The sequence below is a fragment of the Pezoporus occidentalis genome, unplaced genomic scaffold (assembly GCF_034315485.1).
Source record: "Pezoporus occidentalis ecotype Australia unplaced genomic scaffold, CSIRO_AGI_Poc_V1 ctg112, whole genome shotgun sequence".
Taxonomy (NCBI): domain Eukaryota; kingdom Metazoa; phylum Chordata; class Aves; order Psittaciformes; family Psittacidae; genus Pezoporus; species Pezoporus occidentalis.
This window is the reverse complement of record NW_026912907.1, coordinates 991,204-1,014,486: the sequence shown is the minus strand read 5'-3', so window position 1 is coordinate 1,014,486 and position 23,283 is coordinate 991,204. Positions and strand designations below refer to the sequence as shown.

Here is a 23,283-nt window from a genome sequence, read left to right as displayed (position 1 = left end):
TATAAAACCTTTGACTAATAATCATCATTGATTTAAGAATTTTGACAAAATGTGATACCCCAGTTAGGTCTCAAATAAGGAAGAAATATTTTCTGGGCTGGAGGTAAAAATAGACTTTTGCAGCAAGTTTTTATGCAGTTCTCAAGCTGAACAGCATGTAACAGATTTGCCTTGTGGAACTTAATGTAAAGGTTAAGGCTGAGCAAATAGTATTCATGCTAATTTAGCTGGTTTTTTTTCCTGACTGAGAGTCGTTCCTGGTTTTTGGGCAGTGTGTTAGTGGTTCATGTTTGCTGAATTTACTTGGATGAATTTGGATTTTCAGCTGCTGAGTTATTTACAAACTGTTTGCTCTGGCTGTTCACCCTGGTCTATTAAGTGTTTGCTTTGGTTCATTCTAGTGAATCTGATTAATCAGCATCAGATCCAATATGTGCCATGTGTACCAGTGCAGATGAGAGGAATCCTTTGGCATCATGAGGTGCTTGAGTAAATCACACTGCACTGACATGCTTCAGCATCTTTCTCTTTGTTGACACGAAAATGAGGAAAAGGGTAAACCTAGTACAAACAGATCTTCTTACGATTTAGGAGCAAACCCAGAAAACTACTGTTAATATAGGAAACTTCCTGAACTGTATGAAAGCCAAACCATTGAAGATAGTAGGATTACAGAGTAAAAGTAACTGTAAACAAAAAACTTGCTGACTGGTGTCATTTTCTTGTCGATCTTGGCAAATATCTACTCGCAGGCAAGCATCCTAAGTAGTGACCCACTTCCTAGAACTGATTTTCCCTTCTTTTATTTTTTACAAATCTTTTGAAAAATATAGTTCAAAGGGAATAAAAAGAGTGACATTATGGTTGAACTTTCTATAATCTAACGTGACTGAGAAAATGAGGCTGTTTAGTCTGAGTTCCCTTCACAGCTAAAGATGGAAAATAAGCACTGTCAGAAAACAGCCAGTGCAATAGGAGGTCTGTATGATAGGTCCTTTGAGGCTGTATATTTTTTTCTGCAAGCTAGAGATGCAAGAAGAGCTTACTTAGACGTAGATCCTCATTATATGAGATGGAGCCAATGCTAAAAGAGATTGGGACTCTGGCATGAGTTCAGCAAAGACCCAGAAATGCAGTCAGGGGCTGGAAAACCTACTCTTGGAGAGAGCCTGAGGCACCAGAGCTGTCTCACCAGCTCCAGCAGTGGCTTTGGGAGTTTTATGAGGCAGCAAGAAAATGGAGTCATGCTCTTCACAATGAGGCAGTGTCCATAGGATGAAACAAGAGCGAGACAAGCTTTTCACTATGAGGAAGGTCAAACAGTCCCTTCTAATCTGAATTGTGATCCTATTTTACTGGAAGGTCTGACTATGCAGGCTGTTGAGTGAGTTGTAGGATCTCCTCTGATGTCTTCTGTGTCATGAAGCCATTAAAACACTAGAAAAGGAAGTGTCACACTGCTGCTGTAAAAACCCTTTGAGACAGTGAACTGTTTGAAGATCCTCTGTGTCATCCAGTCTGGTTGAGAGCCATTTATTGTAAGCTCATTTCACACCGTTACAAAATTCTGTTGTTTTCTCTGGTTTTGGTGTGTTTAAGGTAATGTTTGAACTATATCCATCAGATTTCACTGTGAATTTTGTGAGCGTTTTAATAGAAATGCTGAGCTTTACATGATATTTTTAGTCCTTGCACCTGTAGAACTGTTATCCTCTCAAGGGCCAGCTGACATAATTTTTGAACATATGTATCTTGACATGTCTTGTTCCCTGCTTTTCCATCTCTCAGAGTTGCCCTGTTAATCTCTGGTCAGTACTGCTAAAGTAATGAGTTTACTACCAACCCTGAAGCAGATCATAAATAAAGCAAAGCTCTTGTGGCCTCTGTGAATCATATCCTCCTTTAAAAATTCCTAACTCTTCATCAAAAATTCTTTGTTACTCACAGCACAGAACTCATCCCATCATCACTAAAAACCAAAGAACAGATTGGAAGACTATCCAGAGACTTAAACCTATCCGCTAATGCTGTTTTTTCTCTGGAGTTTGTTGATTTTGTCCAGTTAGTTAAGTATGATATTTTTATGGCTTCCCCTCAGTTTCCACTTGAGAAACCTCATATGTGCAGCTTAGCATACAAAGATGCTAGCAACACAAACAAGCTGCAAGTGTCAGACTTCAAAAGAAGGAACACAAAATGTACTCTGAAAGGCAAAATCAAAGTGACAACTCAAATGGGAATAGTCTATTCCCACTTACGGAAAGGTGAGAGTTATCTGAGGACTCTACTAGAATCAGCTTCAGGTACTTACTGACAGCAGAGGTATGGCAGATACAGCCTGAGCAAAAAAAGATCTATAGGTTGAACTCCACCTTCCCTTTCAGACACAATACAGATCATTTCTTGTGGGTAGCAGGGTGGCAGGGGATGGAGGAGGAAGACCTTCTCCTTGCATCGTTTTTTCAAGGAGATATGATGCCTGGGTTTCAGTACAATGTAGTAGATATCCAGTTCATCTTATGAACCTGGAGAGCTGAGACTAGGTCCTAGGTCTGTGAATAACACTGTGTATTACGCAGGACAATTACACATTTTACATTGCTGATCTTCTGTTGCCCCTCTTACACTTTGCTTGTCTGCATTTGTAGGCATGCATTTGGAAAAGCATGATGGAGTCTGGCTATGTGTTTGTCGAGACCCTCTGAGGTTCTCTAAAATGTTTGAACCATATTTTGGCTATTTCAAAAAAATTAACTCAAGTCATGACTTGTGTTCTCCACAGCTTTGTGGATTTTAGCAGTGCTGATTCTTGATTTGATTGGCTTAGTTTCTAATCAATGCAAATGTGTTCCCATCATAAGTAACCTGTGCTAATTTCATGATAAATAGAAATGAAACACTTATAGAGACTCTAAAGTGGTTAAAACATATTTTCATAATGGCTCAAAAGCTGAGTTTGGCACAGTAGGTTCTCCTTTCATTTCCTTCAAGGAATTGGTTATGTTCACAGTGCCATCAGCATGCTTTACGTGGAACAGTAAAGTTGCTTGTGCTAAATCTGCAGGGATTTACTTTGCTTTGTGGAGAAGGAGCAGAAAAAGGCATTTAGAACCGAGGGTAGAGATTACCTACTGCATATCTGATACTGAAAGCAAACATAAACGTAAACCATACTTTTCATTACCTTGTGTATCCTCAATGTGTGTCTTAGTACTAGCTGCTACAGCTTTTTTTTTACCAATGTCATCGTATTTCTCAGAACTGCTGTTACTGGGAGTTATCTGGGGCTTGCTGCAGCAGCAGGATGCAACTGCTGTTTTACGAAAAACTTCAAAAAGGCAACCATTGAAAGGTGACTTTAAGCCTACAGGAATACATCTGGTGGAATGCTTGCGACTGAATTAATATTTTGGAGGGCATATTATTGATGTTGTCAGGGCCTTCAGGTCAATGCTTACTGGTTTTTTGCTCATTTGGAGGATAAGCATCTAAAGAGATACTTTGGGGTACATGCTCCTTAACATGTGAAATTAAGGTCAAAAGTCTCTGTTATGCCTCCTCTCCATAAGTTTTCCCACAGAGCACCAGTTGTGTGAGGTCATAAGGGAGAGGGGTGAGTTTCCAGTGTCTGCTAGTCTCTGCCACCCTCCAAAGACATCTCTGGATGCAGCGTGGCTGGATGTGTCCTGTCACACACTTTGGTTCCAGTCCCAGAGCTGTCCTCTGAGGTGGTATTATACAAGGCAGCTGTAGTCTGTGAAACCCTCTGGGGGTGTCAGTAGGCAGAGTGGTGGTGGTTGGACATCAGAAGCAATTGGTTCTGGGGCTTTCCATGAATCTTGATCTGTAGCTGAGAGGGTGTAACACCTCCTTTCTGGCAAAGGAAATACTTCTTAGCCTCACAAAAAAAAAAAAATATATAGGAACAAAAATACTTTGAGCTGGGATACAGATCAAATTTCTGTCACATCTGGGTTTCTCATTTGCAGGGGAAGGAGTTGTCCATGATTATGGGTCTTGATTTTGAGAGGAATGAGGAATACCTTTTGAATGAACGGATGTGGAGGGTTAGAAAGAGTGATACAGATGGTTGAAGGATATACTTAGAATTATAAATTAGAGGTCTAAGCTAAGACTGGGAGTTGGATTTTAACATAAAGCTTAAAGCAAATCAGTTTTTTTTTTTTGGGGGGGGGTTAATGTTTTCTATTTTTATGAAAGAGAATATTGGATTTGATACTGCTGGGCTTTGGAAGTTAGGTTTTGCAAGAAGACCCTTAAGAGAACATGGAAGTTTAAAAAATCCAATTGACAGAAATGCTTGCCATTTCTAAAGATCACCTATAGCCAAGAAATGAAAAGGCATTTGAGTTGGACAACAAAAAAAAAAAAAAACAAACAAAAAACCCTTGATCATAACACTCTTCTATGGTATCTTTGTGCCACCTTAGAGTTTTTATTGTATTCCTGAAACTGTTCAGTTACCTTTCTGTAGTGATGAATTTGAGAGTGTACTATTGCCTTTACATCTGTCTTGTGCTTCAAATCTGTTACAGTAATGTGTTCCAAAGTTCAGTTTGTCAGTAGGGTTTCTGAAAAAAGAGAAACAATTTTTTCTCTTTGTTTCTCTTTTATCACCAGTCTTTAATTGAAATACACTACAGCACTGCTATATCGGGCAACATGAGTGCATAATGAAATTAGGAAACTTAAGGGAAGAAGAATCACAGAGAAGGGAAAAGGGATGGTCAGTGTGCTATGTCTATGTGTATTACATACAGGAGATTTTCCTAGCTTATTTTCCAGACAACCAAGTACTTCACATTACAAAATACACTGTTCAATTTGGAATTAGCTGGGCAAACTGGGTTTTCATATGCTGGGTGTCTGCCAGAGTGTGGGAGTTTTCTTCTTCTTGATGGTTTTGCTGCTTTTGTGAGATGTGCATTTTGCTTACTGTTTAAAAATCCATCCATACTTGACTCTGCTATAAACCAGGTAGAATTGTCTACTTTTACTTGCTGAGCCCTGTCAGATACTAAAACTAAGGGGAGTATGGAGGGGGAGGGGTGTTTAAACATATTTGCTGTTCTCCTTTGCCCTGAAACCCATGCACATGGGAAGAAAGTCATTCAGATCTGATCTAAACTAACTGGGGGGAAGAAAATAAGATAAAGAAATTAAGACTAGAGGTTGTTGGTGCTGCAAGGAAAGGCTGTTTTTGAAGGCTGGCACTTGCTAAGAAGAGAAAGACTGGTAACTGGGGAGGAAAAGTAAGCAGCACTGGGAATGAGCTGTGAGGAGAAACAGTGCTCAGATCAGCACCTAGTAGAAAACACAGGTGAACATATGCTTAAAATTGGTAAAGTCATTCCTGATCCCCCTGAATTAAGATGTCTCATTACATTTCCTTAACCTCTGAGCTTTAAATTGTACTGTTAATGTCCTTTTAAGGCAACTGACTCTAGCCCTCCCCAGAAATGCACTTTAAAATAGCTGTGTGTTTTTCACCTCTATAAACATGCACTGCATTTTAACTGTCCACTGCCATTCGTGGTAGTGAACAAGCTGTAAAACATGGAGTAATCTTCACTAATATATCACACGGCTGAGAGTAAAGAAAATACTCTTAGCTGCTGGTAGTGGTAGGAGCTCTACAGAATAGTGCTTCAGTAAAAGCATTCCTTCTTCTTCCATTGTGTGTTTCTGTAGAAAGCTGGTGATACCTCCAGAAGTTTAATAGAAATCATTAGCATACAATTTGAAAATAAACCTAGATGATTTAAAAAATAAGGGGAAAGAAATATCATAGCAGTCATTTAGTAAGCTTAAATAAAATACAGTGACTAATAGGAATACAAATGTCATGAACTTTTCTGTCTAAAGAAATCCATAAGCAGCTCAGAAAGAGTTGATGTAATGTGTTTGGTTCTTTCGTCTTAATAAAGACCTCATTTGTTTTACTACTAGGATTTTTTCATCAGCTCAAATATGCCATTTGTTTTGACTTCTTTTCACATGCTTTAACTGCCAAAGGGTATCTCAAATGTTCCATTCCTCCAAAGGGGGGAAAATGTCTTTAGAAGCAAATTCTCAGTTCATTCAATGATAGTATTTGAAAAATACTGGGTACACTGAAACAGGAGTGTTTAAAACCCAAAAGCTCACTATGCTGCTTTCACCTGAATTCTCTTGTCTGCTATTAATGAGGAGGAAGTCTTGCATATTGTTGAAAAAGGGCCAATTTAAGAAACTCGGCTTACTGGCCTACTTTCAGATATTATCTTCTCAAAAGTAGCTTTAATCCATTTGTTTAGTGCATTATCCTTGAAATAAAGAGATGAAGAATAAGTAAGCCATTTCTGTACAAAAAATACTTGATGTGCCTATAGCTTTCCCTACAATACTCAATCACTTTAATCCTTTGCCACTGTTCCCTGGTGTTTGTTTCATGGTTTAATTCAGATATTGCTGCAGTCTCCCGAATTCACTAATAAAAAAAACCTTTAAAGAAGCACATTTCCCTGTGCTGGATACTCACAGCACCTTCAGTCTGCAGGTGGACGTGTTACTGAACTTCTTTCACAGCCTTTTCTAGCCCAAACCTCAAGTGGTTTCTCAAAAAACCACCAGTGACCCAGTGCTTCAGACACAGGGCTAGCAAACTCTATCTGGTTTATGATGATGACATTGCTGATAAAGCAATTTTCACTTGGTTTAAAACATGTACAAGACCCACATTCTCCACCTGGCTTTCCTGCACAGCCTCCCAATGGAAGTGTCAGGCAGGAGATATCTACAGGTCCGACTTCCAACTCTACTGTGGGTTTCCTGATGCCTCTCCCTTTATGCTTACTGGTATATGTGCACAATGGAAAGGGTAACTTGTCTTCCCCCTTGCCTCTCAGCTCTTGTCTTTTCTGGTTATGCTGAGGTCTGTTTGTACCAAAGACCACTCGGAAAAGATGTCTGAGATCACTTCTTGTAAGTATCCCAGATTTTAGCTCTGGTGTCTGTTGTGGGTTTAGCAATATAAGGCTAGAAATGTCATCTTTAGCTTTTCTGAATCAAAACCTAATATGCTGAGCTCTGAGATGCTGGATATCATCAGTACTATAAGAAAATACTTCCAGGCAGCAAATGATTCAGACACTGTGAGCTAAAAGTGTATTGTAAAGCAATCCCATCCTTCTCTTTGAAGAAACTGTGTGTCCGTGCTTCCTGACCTAGTGATATTTTTTGTCTTTTTCATATTGAGCCTTGAGTATTGAGACAAGGCGGGCACAAAATCAGAAAATGGAATATAGAAACCTTTAGAATTAGTTTTCTAATTAGTTTTAGAATTAATTTTCTCCGAATAAGTGTACAAAATATGAACAATCTTTCTCAGTCTGGAAAGGTCTTTCAGTACACCCACAGACAAAAATCATATTATTCACAGCAGCCTTGGTGTTTGTTAGTGTGAAGAAAAAATCTGTATCATTCCGGCTACCAATATACTGCAAGAAAATAAAGAGAAAGACAATGTTGTGTATGAACCTTATTGAATTGCAAACTGCTTTCTCAGCAATCAGAGCTGTACACTGATGCAAATCAGATACTTACATAATGCTGTTATGCAAGGAGGGTGACAAGAGCTGCAGTGATTAAGAAACTCTTTGTGTGTTCATACTGTGTTGTCCTTTCACTTCATAGGGAAAAAACACTGACAAATTAACTGCTTGAAATGGACCATTCTAAAGCCATTTAGATTCAAACATCTCTGTATGGTGCTGGCTTTTAGCCTATTTTTTTTCTTTAATTTTTTTTCTGTTTTGCGATTGTTTTTTCTGGTTTTTTTTGGTTTTTTTTTTTTTTTTGGGGGGGGGGGGGGGGTGGGTTGGCTTTTGGCTTTTTTTTAATTCCCCAAGGTGCTTCTTCATGGCCCACACCAAGTTGAACAGCCTCTTTTTTTATGCCGCATCCTGGGACAGCACTCTTGTCTCAGATGCACATGCATGTGCTGTGCAGAATGGCACATGGCTAAGATTAGGATGTGGTCTTCAGCTGACATACTGATGAAAAGGCAGCTTCTAATTTAAGACATGTGCTCTGCATCATGGCTCATCCTGTCTAATACAAATTATAGCATGAGCATGGTCTTGCAGTAGCTGTTTTTCAATGGAGCCGTGTCACGAATCAAATTGGAATCTAATCTTTATTCTCTTAGTATAAATATAAGCATATATGTACTAAACGCTTCTGGTTTAAATGTATAGTGAGACTATTTTTTTTTCTCTCTTATTTGCCTTCCTCAACAACTATCCCTTTGCAAATGAGTTGAAAAGCACATCAAGGAGTAAAGACTTTGTTGAAAATCAATTTATTTAGAACTGACAAATGTGCTACCCTAATGGAAACTCTATTTATGGAATTTTGTGTGTCTGTATCTAACTACACTGTAAAAATGCAGTGTAATTCTTTTACATTTCAGATAGTAAGTGGTATCAATGAACTTCTTGTGCAGAGTACAGAGACCTAGAATTGATGACAGAGATTGTAGAACTACTGTAACCAACTAATTAGAGATATAAAGATACCTCCCAGTAACTCTTTCTAATTTCTAGATGACATGCATAAACATCAAAGCTAGCTCAAATGACCTTAATCTTTTTGAACTGATGATTGTCTCCATGTTTCTTGGATTAAATTTACCATAGTATAAGATAAAGCAAGTAGCATTTCATGTGGAATTAATTCAGATAAAGTTAGTAGGGAATTGAAATAAAAACTTTGTGATAATAGCAGAAACAAAATGAAATATATTGAGTTTTGGGAAAAAAGCGGAGAACATTTTTATGCTAAAAAGGGTGTTTGTAAGGATATCAATCTGTAGATTTTAAGTTCCTTTAGCTTACTCCTTTCCAATAAAACATTTTTACAGCAACATGAAATTGCTGTGCAAGTAGTATAGCTAAGGCCAAGTCATGAATAAGACAAAATGTGAGATGGTAAAGAAGAAAACATATCAGTCATTTGGATTATGTCCTTTTCCCTCCTTCATTTTTCTCCTGAGATCACCAAGAACAAGAGTGTAGAGTCCTTTTGCTGCAAAGGGCGATGAATGAAGCACCGGCAGTCGCAGCAAGAGGAAGAAGACAAAAGAAAAAACAATGGCTAAATAGTAACAGATACATTTGTCCAAAAGTTCATACTATCCATATGGTGATGGTACGGTGTTGCTATTATCTGCATCTTACCTGTAGGCTTCAGGTGATATCCTGCTGCATGGCTATTATAAAAACACTTAGAAATGAGAATCTGTGTCTAAATATTCTGAACATTTGAGACAAAGCACGTGCCTAACATACCTTAGAATCTGTTTTTGATTGTGGTACTGATCTGGCTTTGATTGTGGTCTGACTGCTCTCTAGAAACAATATATTTTAAATGTCTATTTATATATAAAATTATTCACCCCATGTCAGAATTCATATCTGTGGCAAGGCCAGAAATAGATCCAGGTCACCTGAGGAACTAGTTTATTTCCTTATCCCATGATTAGTGTATTATATATAATGTAGAGAAAACTTAGCTGACTGAAATCCTTTCCCACCTCCATTCCTTGTAACTAGTTGGTGACATTAATTGCATTTCCACATTATCTGACCTTCCATATTTATTCCAGTATATTAACACTCTTAGAGAATTTAATCTCTTCCCCACAGGACAGCTATGTAAGATATTGAAAAAACTCACTATTAAACAACAGCAAATAAAAAGAACTTGTTACCATCTTCCTGATCTTGTGTCAAATGGATCCTCTAGCTCATAATGCCATTAACTAAAAAAAAAAAAAAATAATCACTGATGGGAATTACATTATGTCTTTCAAGCCAGCTGCTATTGTAAGTGAAACTCAGATGAAAGAAAGTCAAATCAAAAGAAATAAAGATACTCCACTCTTATCTGAGCTTCTGCTGCCATCAAATAACCATGTGAATTAAGGCATTTATCTTTTTTTTTTCTTTTCATTTAATAAAATATGAAAACCAAATTTTTTTATTACATGAAATAGATAACATTCAGTAGTGGAGTGCGTCTTAACATAAGGTACTATTGTGTGTAGCTTTCCTTTGGTATGCTATTGCTACATATTGTAAATATTTTTATGTTCAGAGTGTGGATGAAAATGCGTCCCTGATTACCTGGAATGCATTGGAAAATGAATACACACAAAGGGTTTCCTTGTACATTGTTTGGAAATGGGAGGTACTGATGTAACAAGGTCACAGCAATTTATGCATTCCCTTTGCATGATTGCTTTCTTTCTGATGGGGAAAAGAAAGGTTGTCCTGAGAGGAGCCCAGCCTCAAATACTGGAGTAGAGCTCTGCTGTCTTACAGAGCCAGACAAGCCAAATGTACAGCGTGAGCTCCTGCTTCAGAAACAAGATAGAGTATTAGGTATGCTTATAGCCACCAAACTTAAGTCCTATTTGTAGTCACTTAGTCAAGCTGGATATCTTGGATGGAGCTGAACTGTACACAGGACAAATGTCATGAGTAAAGCTTTTGACACTTGGTTCTTAAGGAAATTCCAGATTTTTCCAATCCTTTTTTTGCTTTCTATTTGGAAAATCAGGATGCAATATTTTGCTTGGGATTTCATATTGCCAAGTCAAATCAAACAAACAAAAAGCCTTTTGCTGTAAATTCAGTATGCTTCAGTATCGTGTTTGTGAGCCAGGGGCTTACCACACAAACTGGGTTTAAGGAAGACATTTTGCAGAGGTCTTTCTGGGAATGATACTTCCTGAGTTAGTTTGTTCTCAGATGAAATCCTGTCATGCATGCATTTAGTCATGACTGTCAGTGATACAGCTTTGATTGGCAAGGCTTTTTCTCTGGTTTTCAGGAAAATTTTTACCCTAAAAATGGATTATTTTTTCTTTATTTTCCTCACAACTTTAAGAATATTGTACAGCAGATTCTATTTTTTAATGTGTTCTTTATTACTTAATGTGTCCCCAAAATGAGCCTGTAACAAGAGTTGCTGCTGTAGCAGTGTTGCTGTAACTCACTATCCACAGACAGAAATGAGACCTGACCATGGCACAAGATGAATCTGTTCTCATCCCAGCACCTCCAGCTGTAGACAGAAGAAGGCAGCATGGTTGCTCATTCAGGCTCTGACAGGAATAAGAAATAGGACAATGGCAGCTCTTGTTCTTTCTAAGGGTATGCTTTGAAATGCTTTATGTCCTCAAAATCTCATACAACAGCTGGTTTATACAGCTTTTTCTACTTGCCCATCTTTTTAACCAAAATATTAACCAGAAGAAAAACTAAATGCAGTTTTCACTAGGCCTTGATCCTACAAGAAACTGGCAAACTGTCAAACTGCTTGTAAAAACAGCAAAAGTGACACAGAATGTGCAGAAAAGACCTCAGGACACAGGAATAATTTAAAAACAATCTGTAAAGCTTCCACGTCTTCTCACCAATGTGATGTTGACAAAGAGGTGTATTGGTCTAGGAATAGTCAAAGTTGGATTGAAAAAGAGCACATTCTTGGTCCATTGTGTGAACACCATCGTAAGGGGTTTTGTGCATCTGTACATCCCAGATCATTAAGCTCTAGTTTGGAAATTTCCCTGAGAGGCAACACCTTTCGAACAAACCTATGTTGCTCATTTATAGTTGCAGCTACTTCTGAAGTGTTGTCCTAGATTTTTTTTACTTGCCTGTCATCTTGGCATATACCAATAATCATTGACAGTCCTATTCATACACCTCAGCTCTGTTCCCTTCATATGCTGTGTATTTCTGTGTTCTTTCAAAAGCATTAACATAAAATGGGTCAATAAAAAGACATATGATAATAAGCATACATGCCTCAGGCTTCATGGTTTTAAAATGTCATGCTTGCACAGAAAGTATTGTTTCTTAGAAGTCAGCAGTCTCAATAACCCATTATAGCTTTGTTTACTCAAGGGCAGACAATAAACTCTAATTTCAACTCCCAGCCAAATGCTTCTTTGCTTAAACCCACAGTACTCTATCACATACTCAGGCTGCTGTTCACCTCACAGGCATTGGTTTAGGACATATTTTCCATAATATAAAGTTGCACCTCATGCCATCCTAAAACCAAAACCCTTCTGTGAATTGAGGGCACAGTTATTTCATTACTTTGGGCTTCAGTTAATTAGCCCTGAAGTAGCATGTTTCTGTTGCTCTGGATCAAGAAAGCACAGTAGGTTCCATGCTCCGAGATGCTGAGAGTGATGGTGAGACAGTGCAATAGCCACATCTTCAGAACTGCAGAGACTGTCCTTGCAACAGCACACACCAAAGGACAGGAAAACCTTGGAATTGGTTGTGGGTAGGGTGAATTGTGTCAAATTTGATAAGACTCATGCACAGAATGATATTCTTGCATCTGTGGGGAAAAAAGGAATAAAAGGAAATCCAGAAATTAAGCAATCAAGTTCCTTTGTTTCCTCCCCTTTCCTATTTTCAGGATAAAATGCAGCAGCCAGCTGTAAAGAAACCCCAAAACATAGGTGAAGAAAAAGTGCACTTCTTTGCCTTTTTATGCCCTGTCAGTTCCACTCTATGCATAGGATTGTGTCTTCTCTGCCTCTTCCGATAATTCCTTCAGTCAAGTCAGAAGTCAGCTGGAATTCCAAAAGTTTTGGTGGAAGACTTTTTGTGGCGTTCACATAATGGCACTGAAACAGGTTCCAGGGCAGTTTTGGCACTCTGACCTCTAATTCCAAGAACTGTTAAGGAGGCAGGTGGCAGTTAAAAAATTAGCAAACTTATCTGAGCTTTGTGAACCTCAGGTGATGTTTAGTTTGGGTGCAGACCAAGCTCTGGGCAGAGGTACCAAGCATTCTTATTTAGCAGGACCTGGTTTTATGCTGTCTGTAATGTGGACTTTGACTGGAGCCAGTCTCCATTTGCATTATTCTAGATATGTGTATTAAAGAAGTAACATTCAGGTTATGAATTTTGGCAACTCTGATCATGGCTTGAATTTGAAGGCAATTTGTAGGTTCATTTTCATAACTACATTTTAATTTTGTTAACTGCTAAAGCAATTGTTTCAGGATTGTTTTTCCTCTAAATTTTATTAAGGTGCAAAAAGAATTTTTTTCCTTCCGTCCCCTCTAAGAGAACTGAAAAATCAGGGGAAAGTCTGCTCTCATACTCAGCTGGATTCTTTAGTGAGAGAAGTGGTTATGGGACTGCCTATGGTGCTCCTTGAGGGTATGACAGCTGGTCACTTAAATCATGGATGACCTCTTTCTTGGGGAGGCTTCACAATTATGTTTTAGGAGCATGTTCACCTTCAGCTGTGTGTTAGGAGCAGATCTTTGCCTGATTTGACAAGCCCTTCAGTTTCTTGCTTCACTTTTGTGTCTCTGGGACAAGTTTTACCTCTTAGTATCTTCCTTTCAGCGTTGAGTAACTGAGTATCTTTTAAGGTTTTTGCCACACTTTCAAGCAAAACAGAATCAAGGAAGTAGTAGGGAACCCTATACCAAAACAATTTCACACAACAGTAGTGAGTGGCACCATAACCACCTTTCCTCCTAACCCACTGGGCATGCTGCAATTGCTTCTGTTGCATAGTCTACATCTTTCAGCATGTTCTCTCCTTGTTTGCTCTAAAAGACTGTTATTTGCTGCTTTATTCCTGCCCAGTTCGTGGCCTGTTTTTCTGGATGCAGACTGAAGCTGAACCACGTTTAGCGATGCAGTAATTTGCCTACAGTCTTTTATTAGAAATCATGGTCTTGGCTCTTCTGTTTGTTGAGTCATTGCCATTTCTATCTTTTCTTTTCCCCCTCTATTTTGTCTTTTTTTTTTTACTGGTGTTCTCACTAGAAGTTCCAGGTAATACTGTGGTCCCTGTGCACTGGTGTGGGTCTTCAAATACCCAGTTGGTATATACCCCAGTAAGCTTAGAATTTAATGCCCATTTGGTAATGCTGCTGATTTTGGCTTTGTGCACATATTTAAACGTAGCAAGAGGCATTGCCTGCCTAAGAAGCATACAGTGCAAGCAGATGTACAAAACAGAAGGAATCCAGAAGGAGATAAGTAAATTCAGTGGCTCACTTTATTGCAGAAAACAGTAGTAGAAGAAGCTGTTCCTCTTTTTAAATACCAAATAGGCCCAAAAGGCAAGGCAATGTGCTATCCTGGCAGTGATGGGATCTCTAGTGTGTGCCTGCAGAAAAGAGCACTTGCCTCCTGCTATGGAGTACTCCAAGCCCCCAGCAGTTTGCAGCCAAAAAGCTTTCTGTGTCTTTGCATTCCCATGTTTTGCCACTGCCAACTAAATGGCCAGACATTACTGCAGCGATTTTAGATAGAGAACATGGAGCTGAGCTTAACTGCCCATGCAGTACAGCTGAGAGAGCAGTTCATGGGAACTCTTGCTTCAGTGCAGAGATAGCGGCATGGGCAAACTTCTTAGTGAAAGCCCTCCTGGGCATAAGCCTGGCACTTGGTATCATGCCCTCTTATGAGGGAAAAGCTTTTGGAAAGCCACCCCACTTCCAGTCACTTCCAGTCAGGCAAGCACTGGGAGCTGATCTGTGCAATATGGTTGAGGATGCACTCTGCCCTTGAGCACGCCATGGCAGTACTCTGCTCTTGAAAGCTGATCACTGGTAGCCCAGTGATGGAGGTGTGCTGAGGACAGTGCAATTCATTCCCCTGCTGTCAGTAAGAGATGGATGTGCTCCCTCCATTCAGGGGTGGTGAGTGAACTCACAGCCTCTTCTTGAACTAGACTGCTTTATGGGCATCATAGACCACCGATGATGTGCTTTACACATCAGAGTATGAATATAAACCTGAGTTGGGAGAGCATGCATTTAATGCATGCAGTAGTTCACCATCTTTTGAAAAGCTATTGCTTTGCTCACTGAATTGCTGGCAGGTATAACATTAATCTGTCTCTTTCAGGAAGAACACTGAGGACAAGAGGTGAAAAAAGAGTAAATCAGCGCAGTGCTGGGCTGATCTTGGATCTTTCCATAAAACATAAACCTGATTCCTCTACTTGGTAAAGGAACAAAGCTCGGCTGTGTGTCACAGCTCACTGGGTGTGACATTCTGAAAAATGCATCCACTCTACTCCTGCCAATTATTTTCAAAAACAATTTGCACTTTATCTCTGTGACACCACGAGATCACACATTAGCCAACACCGTCAGGTATCAGGAGTGAATCAATGGCTGGCTTCCCTCCCAAGGACTGTCCCCTAGTTTTATTACTGCTGACAGTGGAGCCAGCAGTTAAAGGGCAGCATGAGATGACCATTTTGTAGATAACACTTGGTTTGGTGCATCAGTTGAGCCTACTGGGGCACAGTTTCCTTCAGAGTGATGATAAATAGTATCAAAGAACTTCCAGAACAAACTTGCAGAGCTTACCCAGTTTTGCCCGTCATTTGAAGCCCCACAAATGTTCTCTTAGACAGCAGGATAAAACACAGCAACAAAAACAATAACAGAACCAAAAGACATATACAAAATACAGCGAAAGCAATGTCTCAAAGAAACCATGCCTTTTAGCAACCAGAAGTAAAACCCAATATAAACACATGAAGTGGGTGTAAGACATGTGGTATGGGATATAGTACCGCATTTTCCATCTTCTTTAAGGAAGGCCACACATACTGTCTGTGAATGGGAAGCAGCTGGGAAGTAATCTCTATCAGCCTGAAGCATATACTGGCAATCTTCAGAGCAAGCTATATTTTTCAAATTATACTACTTTCATTGCCAACTGGAAAGATATTTAATGTGAAAAGTGCAATAATAAAGGATTTTAAAGTACAAATAAAAGATCCACTTTTAGCTCATTATTATCTGACGTGGGGACATTGATAGTTTTAAGGATAGCTGAAGACTATCCCTACTTAAAATCTCCAGCAGAGTGGCTTTATGTGGTTCTGTTGAAACCAGCAGTAAATCCACTGACTTATGTAATTTCTCTGCATAGTATTCCATCAGCTCATCTGACTATGAAAGTCTGTCAAAACTTCTGTTATTTCAACCATTTTTCCATAATTTACTGCATTTTGTAACTCTCCACAACTCGTGCTCATCTTTGTTTCCCACTTGTTCTCTAAGTCTTTTTCCTTCTAAAAATTTTAAATTATCCTGGAGTCCCAATCCTAAATAACCTTGAGCATTAGTGGGGAAATGAATCTCTTTCAAATATTAGTACAAACTTATTCAGTCCCTTGCTGGCCATGACTTGAGAGCCATGGCCACATAGTTTAAATGAGTGAATGTTGTGTATGTGAATTAGCAAAGCTATAGTGTTGGCTCCTTGTTACAAATCAGAAGAAGAATTTTCAGCCAGGATGCATAAATGAAAGGAAGTCCTACAAAATCACTCATCTTTTTAAAAATAGCTTGAATCATGGTGCTGTATTTTCAATGGACTCTTTCCAGTTTGATGTGAATTGTGTTCTTTGAAGTTCAAGAAGAAAGATGCCTCTGCATGTCAGTGCAGCTGCTTTTCCTAAATATGGGAATGTGAAGGATCTAAGGTGAAAGTGTCTGCCACTTTTCTCTCTACAAGCCCACTAGCTGTTTATCCTAACCTGGCTTTATCAAGAATGGCTTTAAAATAATGCTTGTAAACACACAGATAAAGGGTGGCCATGAGTGCAGGTGGCAGAGACTTTGGATGATTTGTTAAAGAGAAGTCTAGGCAAGCTTTATGCCTTGCCTGTGGTATTACCAAAGCTGGGCAATCTGAAGGAGATGTGGAACAGTTGTGAGGTGTTTGTGAAAGTCCAGGGACAGGTAGTTAGAGCCTCAGTCCAATCCTGATGGACATCGCAATATTGAATGCTTTGTCATCTTCTCCCTGTCCCTATCTACTTTGTGCTTCTAATTTTGCACAGTATTTTTATTTTCTCCTCCTCTTTCTCCCACAATTACTGCATTCCCTGTCTTCTGCTTTACACCCCATTAGCCTTAGATTTGACATGAAACTTGGTGATATCTGAATATGAGTCAGAACCCATCCAGAAACACAATTTACTTACCATGTTGATAGCCTTGAGCTTTTGCTGAGTTCTTAATACCCATTGTATTGAGCCACTTTTAATGCACAGTGTTGCCTTGTACAAATATTAGATCTAAAATCTGTCACTCTTCTTACCAAAGGGCAGATAAGAGGTTTACTCATTTCCTAGTGAAAAATCATTTTTACTGGTTGACTTGAAAAGGAAAATAATTTAAAATAGCAATAGTGTAGGTAATTATGCAGTTTGAGTTCAGGAGTGTATTCTTAGCATTAGGCAGAGTATTGTTTAAATGCTACAGATGACAATGATTAAGGCGAATTGATAACCTCTTCAGGGTGCTGCATCTGTAACCCAGTATTCTCCTAGGATACATTCAGGTGCATACTAATGAGGAATTACTAATAGTTGGTGGGGGGTTTGAGTGTGTGGAAACTGTGGAGGCAGCACATAACTGTTTTGAAGCATCAGACATGTTTGATTTTAGATAAACTAAAATTTCCTGGGAGGCACTGGGTATCTGTTAATAGCTTTTCATCGCTTTGGTGAATGGTCAGGTTTTCAGCTTTCTCTGCTTGTTTGGCATTTGTGCAATACTCAGCAAAGCCTTCATTACTTGGTACTCAATTTTCTGCATGTGCACCCATACAGAAAAATAGACATGCTCTTATCTATGTATTTGTTTATACTAGGGATACACATGGATATTTAAACTCTTTACCATGGATGCTAATGTTACAAAATGGCTTCACATACAGTAAACTGCTTGATGGAATTTCTGGTTTTAAAAGACTTAAAACAGAGTTTCTTGCAAAAATGTGTCGTTGTTACACATTTGTGTAGGACCAAGCCCATGGTAAGCAGGTCAGAAATTTTGAGATGAATATATTGCTGAACAGCATCAAGACCTTCCACCCGAAAGTCATTAAAGCACACTGTAGGAGTTCCACTTTAAGGACCCTAAAAGGGTCAAAAAATACCATTCTTTGTAGCACTAAACATGATGATATTTCAAAAAGAAATTTCACTATGCAGAGATCAGTGCAATGTGCTCTTTTAGAGTGGTGTAATTGGAAAGAAACCCAAAGCTGTTTTAAGCTCATTCCAGATACCTTCAGGACACCGTTGAGAGTGAAAGAGTAGAAGCTGAGTAGGAAGTCACGTACTGGAGAAAAATAAAACAAGCGAAGACCTAGCCTAGTTGAAAGTTCAGTCTGACGTATCAAAAGTTGCCTATAGTTTTCTTCATGCAGCCTCCTAACTCTCAATTTTGATTATGCCTACAAAAAAACTGTGATTTCTCCCCCTCCCCCAGAAACTAGGGGGTCAATCTGTGCCCTCAGAATGGACATCTCATAGGGACATTAGTCCTTGCTTTGCAAATGCCACAAATATAAAGTTTGCTCAGTGCAGTTCAATCTAACCAACAATCTGGCAGAGAAAGAAATTTAAACAGCACTGAAAAGATCTCTGGTGCTGAATTCACATTTAAATTAACTCTGCGGAATAGTGAGTCTAAAAAAGAATACTACTTTGTACTACCTCTTAAAATGGCCTCGATATTTTTTTAAAGTATTCCATTTTATTGCTGGGATCAAATGCCCAAATCTTCCCTAGATTCCCGTCCCCAAAGCAACAAGCCTATTCCTAAAGTATTTGGAGCAAAAAGCTTCATTCCACCATACCTTGAATGATGTCTCTATGACCAGGAAACTTAGAATTCGTCGCACTTGGAGGATAGAGTCCCTTTATAGTTGAAGGAAAGAAAGACATTTCTAGGACATGGTTTCTCTCATCCCGAAATAGATAGCTCAGATTAATCTCCTAAGTGTACCCATTTCTCTTAATTTTCTATAGAAGGAACTCAAAAAGGAGTCAGGTGAATTGTAGATGCTTCCATGAGATCAGTCTCACCCAGACTGTCTTGGAACATCACACAGCTTCCATGGGAGCTGCCATCCAAGGGGATTCTTGAGATAACAGTGCTGAAGATCATGATGTGCTGAGATACTAAGTTAATAAAGTTATTAACAGCCTCATTAATATAATTAACAAATGATTAGCTTGAAATTAGTATCCTGAATATATCGCTAACTCCTGATGTAGCCTAAAACACATTAACTGAAAGGTCAAGATCCTTATTTTCAGCTACGTTTTTATATAAGAATATCTGGGTATAAGGAAAATTAACAGTATGTTTTAGTGTTGATATTGATGAAATTGGAAACTGAAAAATAGAGAAGTAGAAAAAATGGCAACTCAGCTTTCATGTTTTTTTTTACCCCGAGTCTGAATTCATTGTGGTGGTCTAAAAATAGTTAAAAGTGTCAAGAAAAAAAAAAGAAAAAAGACAAAAGAAGAAATACTGTCTTTGACTGCAAAGTTGAGAGTTTTTTTCCATTTATATCTGTATGGTTTATTTTGCAGGTAAAATTAATATGAAGATGTCTTCATTCATTGGAGTTCCCTCCTACAAAGAGTGTGAATTTAGGCTGTAACTTTGTTGGGAACCTCTACAACCTTTTAAATTTTGATTTTGGATCTAATCTTTCGATTCTGAACCACTTTATTGACAGAAACAGACAAATCTAAGCCAAAAAGTTAAGCCAGAATGCCTTGCCCAAAGTGGTATTTCCACTAAACTAGAAAAAAGTGGTACACCCTTCTCCCTATTTCCCCCAAACAATCATGAATTTCAACCACAAGTTTGATTTTCCTGGCTCAGCTTGGCTTCATTTCATGTCTTTCATACTTCCTTAAAGCTTTTCATAGCTTGATTTCCTTTCTAGTGCCAAGAAAGAAAAAGCATCATGTTCCCACATGAATTCTTCTCCAGATTCTATAATGTGAAATTCTATGATTTGTTTAATAAATTACATAATCAGATACTGTAAGAATACCTTGTCCACAGGTTTTTGTCATGAACCACTGACAATCCTATTTTCTTTTGATCTTTCTGCTTGAGAAATACCAAATTTTAATTCTGCAGATCTGCACATGTCCAGTAACTCCTGTAGTAACAGAGTAGAGTTTATTTTTTGTTGTGGGACCTCAAGATTTCTTTGAGACTTCCAGTTCTGGGAAGACCTGAGCTACATCTTGCTCCTTGTGGCACGCCTGCACTGCTGCCATGCCACCCCTTGTGCAGACAGCAGGGCCAGGGGACGGTCCGGAAGGGAGCTGCCTGTATGACACTGCTCTCCAGCTGGGATTTTGGTCTGTCTAGTTGTGGGACTACAAGTACGAGTTGGGTTGTGGAGTATATCTTACCCGAAGTCTCATAGATACAGTCTAATCCTGCTGGATCTTTTACTTTAGGCATGTAAGTGATGTTTTGGATTACACTGTAAATCTCTGCATAGAGGATGCAGAGCCACAGAAGATCCTATTCTATTGTGTGGAATGGTAGTTGCCCAAGGCTATATTTCAACTGTGCAGTGTGAAGAGATATCAGGCTACAGTGAATTTCTTATCTCTCAGATATTTTTTCGGTTGTAAAACAACATCTCAGACACTGGCTAATAAAATTAGTAGACTTGAAATCCCACAGTCTAAATCACTTGTGGGAAGTGTTAAAAAACATAGTTGAAAACAACACTTATTCATCTGACGCAACTGAATTAGTTCATAAATAAAATAAAGATGTGTGACCCTTATTGATTTTTTCCCTCTTTGAATATAATGGCTGCTGCTTGAAAGGAAAGAAAGAAAAGAAAGGAAAGAAGAGAAGAGGAAAGGAAAGAAAGGAAAAGAGGGAAGGGACATATAATAATGTGTATAATAACGTGTATAGCTACTCTATCATATGAAATGAACAATTTTCATTGTTTTTGCTCATTCTTCCGGCATTTTAGATAAAATGTAGATGCTGAGTGTGTACACTCAGTAGTAAGATGAGAAATTTAAAATTATGAAATTATTTTTGGAAGTCACTCCATTCTGCAACCAAAAGTTGGAGAAACATACATGTTTGTGTGTGGGCATCCAAAGAATAATACGATTGGACCACTTGTTTAAGTAGATACGACAACCAATACTGATGGAAATAGTCTGTAATCTGAATTAACTCTTGTTAAAAGAAAGGACAGACAAATTAATTGGTTTCTGTAATGCAAGGACTTCTGTGACTAGCAGGCTAAATTTGAGTGCCATATCTCATCTTCCTCCTACTGATAGTTGCTCTTCATTTCAATTATTGAAGTAATGAAAACTTAAGATTAGTAAAAAAATGCAGTTTCTGGTGCTGATTTAGTAAAGGTTATATACTGTGCTGATTGATTCTAAAACATATTTTTAAAATCCCTTATCTTGTCCTTCTTTCTTATCACCTTTCTGTTTATCCCATTCATCATTTAAACATTGCCTTTTCAAATGGGATTCACCTAACTTCAGCCATCTAGAAGTTAATAATCTAGTCTAAGTGAGAGTCAGTAGAGAGTGACAGGAACCTCCTGAGGGTGATTCAGTTTATACTATAAGAAGTAATTTAGCCAGATTAAAATGAATTGCCCTCTGGAAGTGGGCTACCCACTTACTTTTTAAAAGGAATGCAGCCATCTAGCATGGAGTAGACGCTCAACTGCTATATAGGTAAAGGTAGGTGAATTCTGTCTCTAGAGTGGAAGCTGTTTGAGGAAGAAATTCAGGGACACAATTTGAGTAAGTCTTCCAAATGTTCCTGTAGATACCCCTGGGATTAAAACAAGCCAAATCAACCAACCAAACAAAACCAAACTAAACCAAAACCCAACCAACCAACCCCCCAGAAACCCACCACAAAAACTAAAAAGCACCACCAAAACACAAAAAGCTTCACCATTTCAAAACAACAACAGTAAACCTCCTAAACACATACAGATATGTTTGGCTTCCACCAATAAAAAGGCATAAAGAACTTTGGGCTGAGACCTGCTGGAACTATTGGCAAGTCCAAATCTTACACTTCCAATGTTATTGCACAGTCCTTGTGAGCTAGAGCTCTTTATATGTTGACCTGCCGAAGTTTATGGTGTGCACACTTGGTTTTATATATTTCTAATTATTTTCATATGAAACCAGAGATATTGCATCAAATATTTTGGCACTTCAAGAAGCTTTTTCTTATAATCTTTTGGTTTCCATTTAAAAAAAAATAATCCAAGAATCTCTTCTTCCTTTCCTTGTCCTTGGTTCACTTGGTTGAAGAGTTATAAAGATGCTGTTCTGCAGTATTGTTGCAACTGATGTTTATGAATGATTCTTTCGGGACTTGTTTCCTTCTAGATTCTGTAAATAAGAACTACTAATCAGAAGGTTCTGATTTTTGTACATTGAAACTTTTTTTTATTGAAACTATTTTTCTTTTGATCCTCAAAAGCAAAGGAAATATTGCTAAGCACTTCTTCCTCATATTTTAGGGAACATCATTTAATCCTTCCTTAAACAGAAACCTCTGCTGGAGCAAGAAACAGGTGCTAAAGCCAAGAGCAGATAAACATAAACATGTTTATGTTAGTCATGACGAACTAGTATAATCCACCAATATGTGCTTCTTTGCTACTAAGTGCTTGTAGGCAGTCAGAGGCTGTGTGCAGTGAGGATCTCACCCAGCACTTCGCAGGACCTGCAGGCATGCCTGGCTGAAGGAGCACTGTCACCCCTCTGCAGGGGGCTGGGGAGAATCTGCGGGATGGATGTTCACTTTCCCACTACACTTCTAATGTGCTGTGCCTTCCAAACCTGAGATCTCTTTAAAGGACTGAATTAAGGCTCTGAAATACCAAAATCAGGTTTGAGTATTACAGCCCCAGATCCTTGACTCAGCTATTTTCTTCTTCTGTAGGTGCTTCTCAGACATCTAGGATCCCTTGGCAGCTAAAACTCTCTTTTCTATAGGACCATGAGTTTTGAAGTTGGATGTTTCAACATCTGTCTTCCATTCAGACTTGAAGTGAATCCAGCAACATGGCATTTTCCAATGTGAATCCCCTCAAGGGAGTAGCTATCCTCACAACATGGCTAAAATAAGTCAACAAGATGTGATTCTTCATAAAAGGTAGTTACAACAACTTATCACTACAAATTACATCTAATGATACAGCTTAGCGGCAAGGACAGTACCAGGATGTGAAAGGCTGCTGGGCTGGACATCTCAGTCTAACAAAGACTTTTTACAAGGGCATCTAGGGATAGGACAAGGGGTAATGGTTTTAAACCAAAAGAGGGTACATTTAGATTAGATATAATGAAGAAATTCTT

General features: G+C 38.6%; 1 long non-coding RNA gene across 1 annotated transcript in view; it reads left to right on the top strand.

The window, feature by feature from the left end:
* LOC134171402 (uncharacterized) overlaps nucleotides 1-23,283 on the top strand; it is a 33,772-nt gene that overhangs the window by 7,118 nt on the left and 3,371 nt on the right. The window contains exon 2 of the long non-coding RNA XR_009967621.1: nucleotides 22,868-23,080. This is a non-coding gene — a long non-coding RNA (uncharacterized LOC134171402). The remainder of the gene's footprint in view (nucleotides 1-22,867; nucleotides 23,081-23,283) is intronic.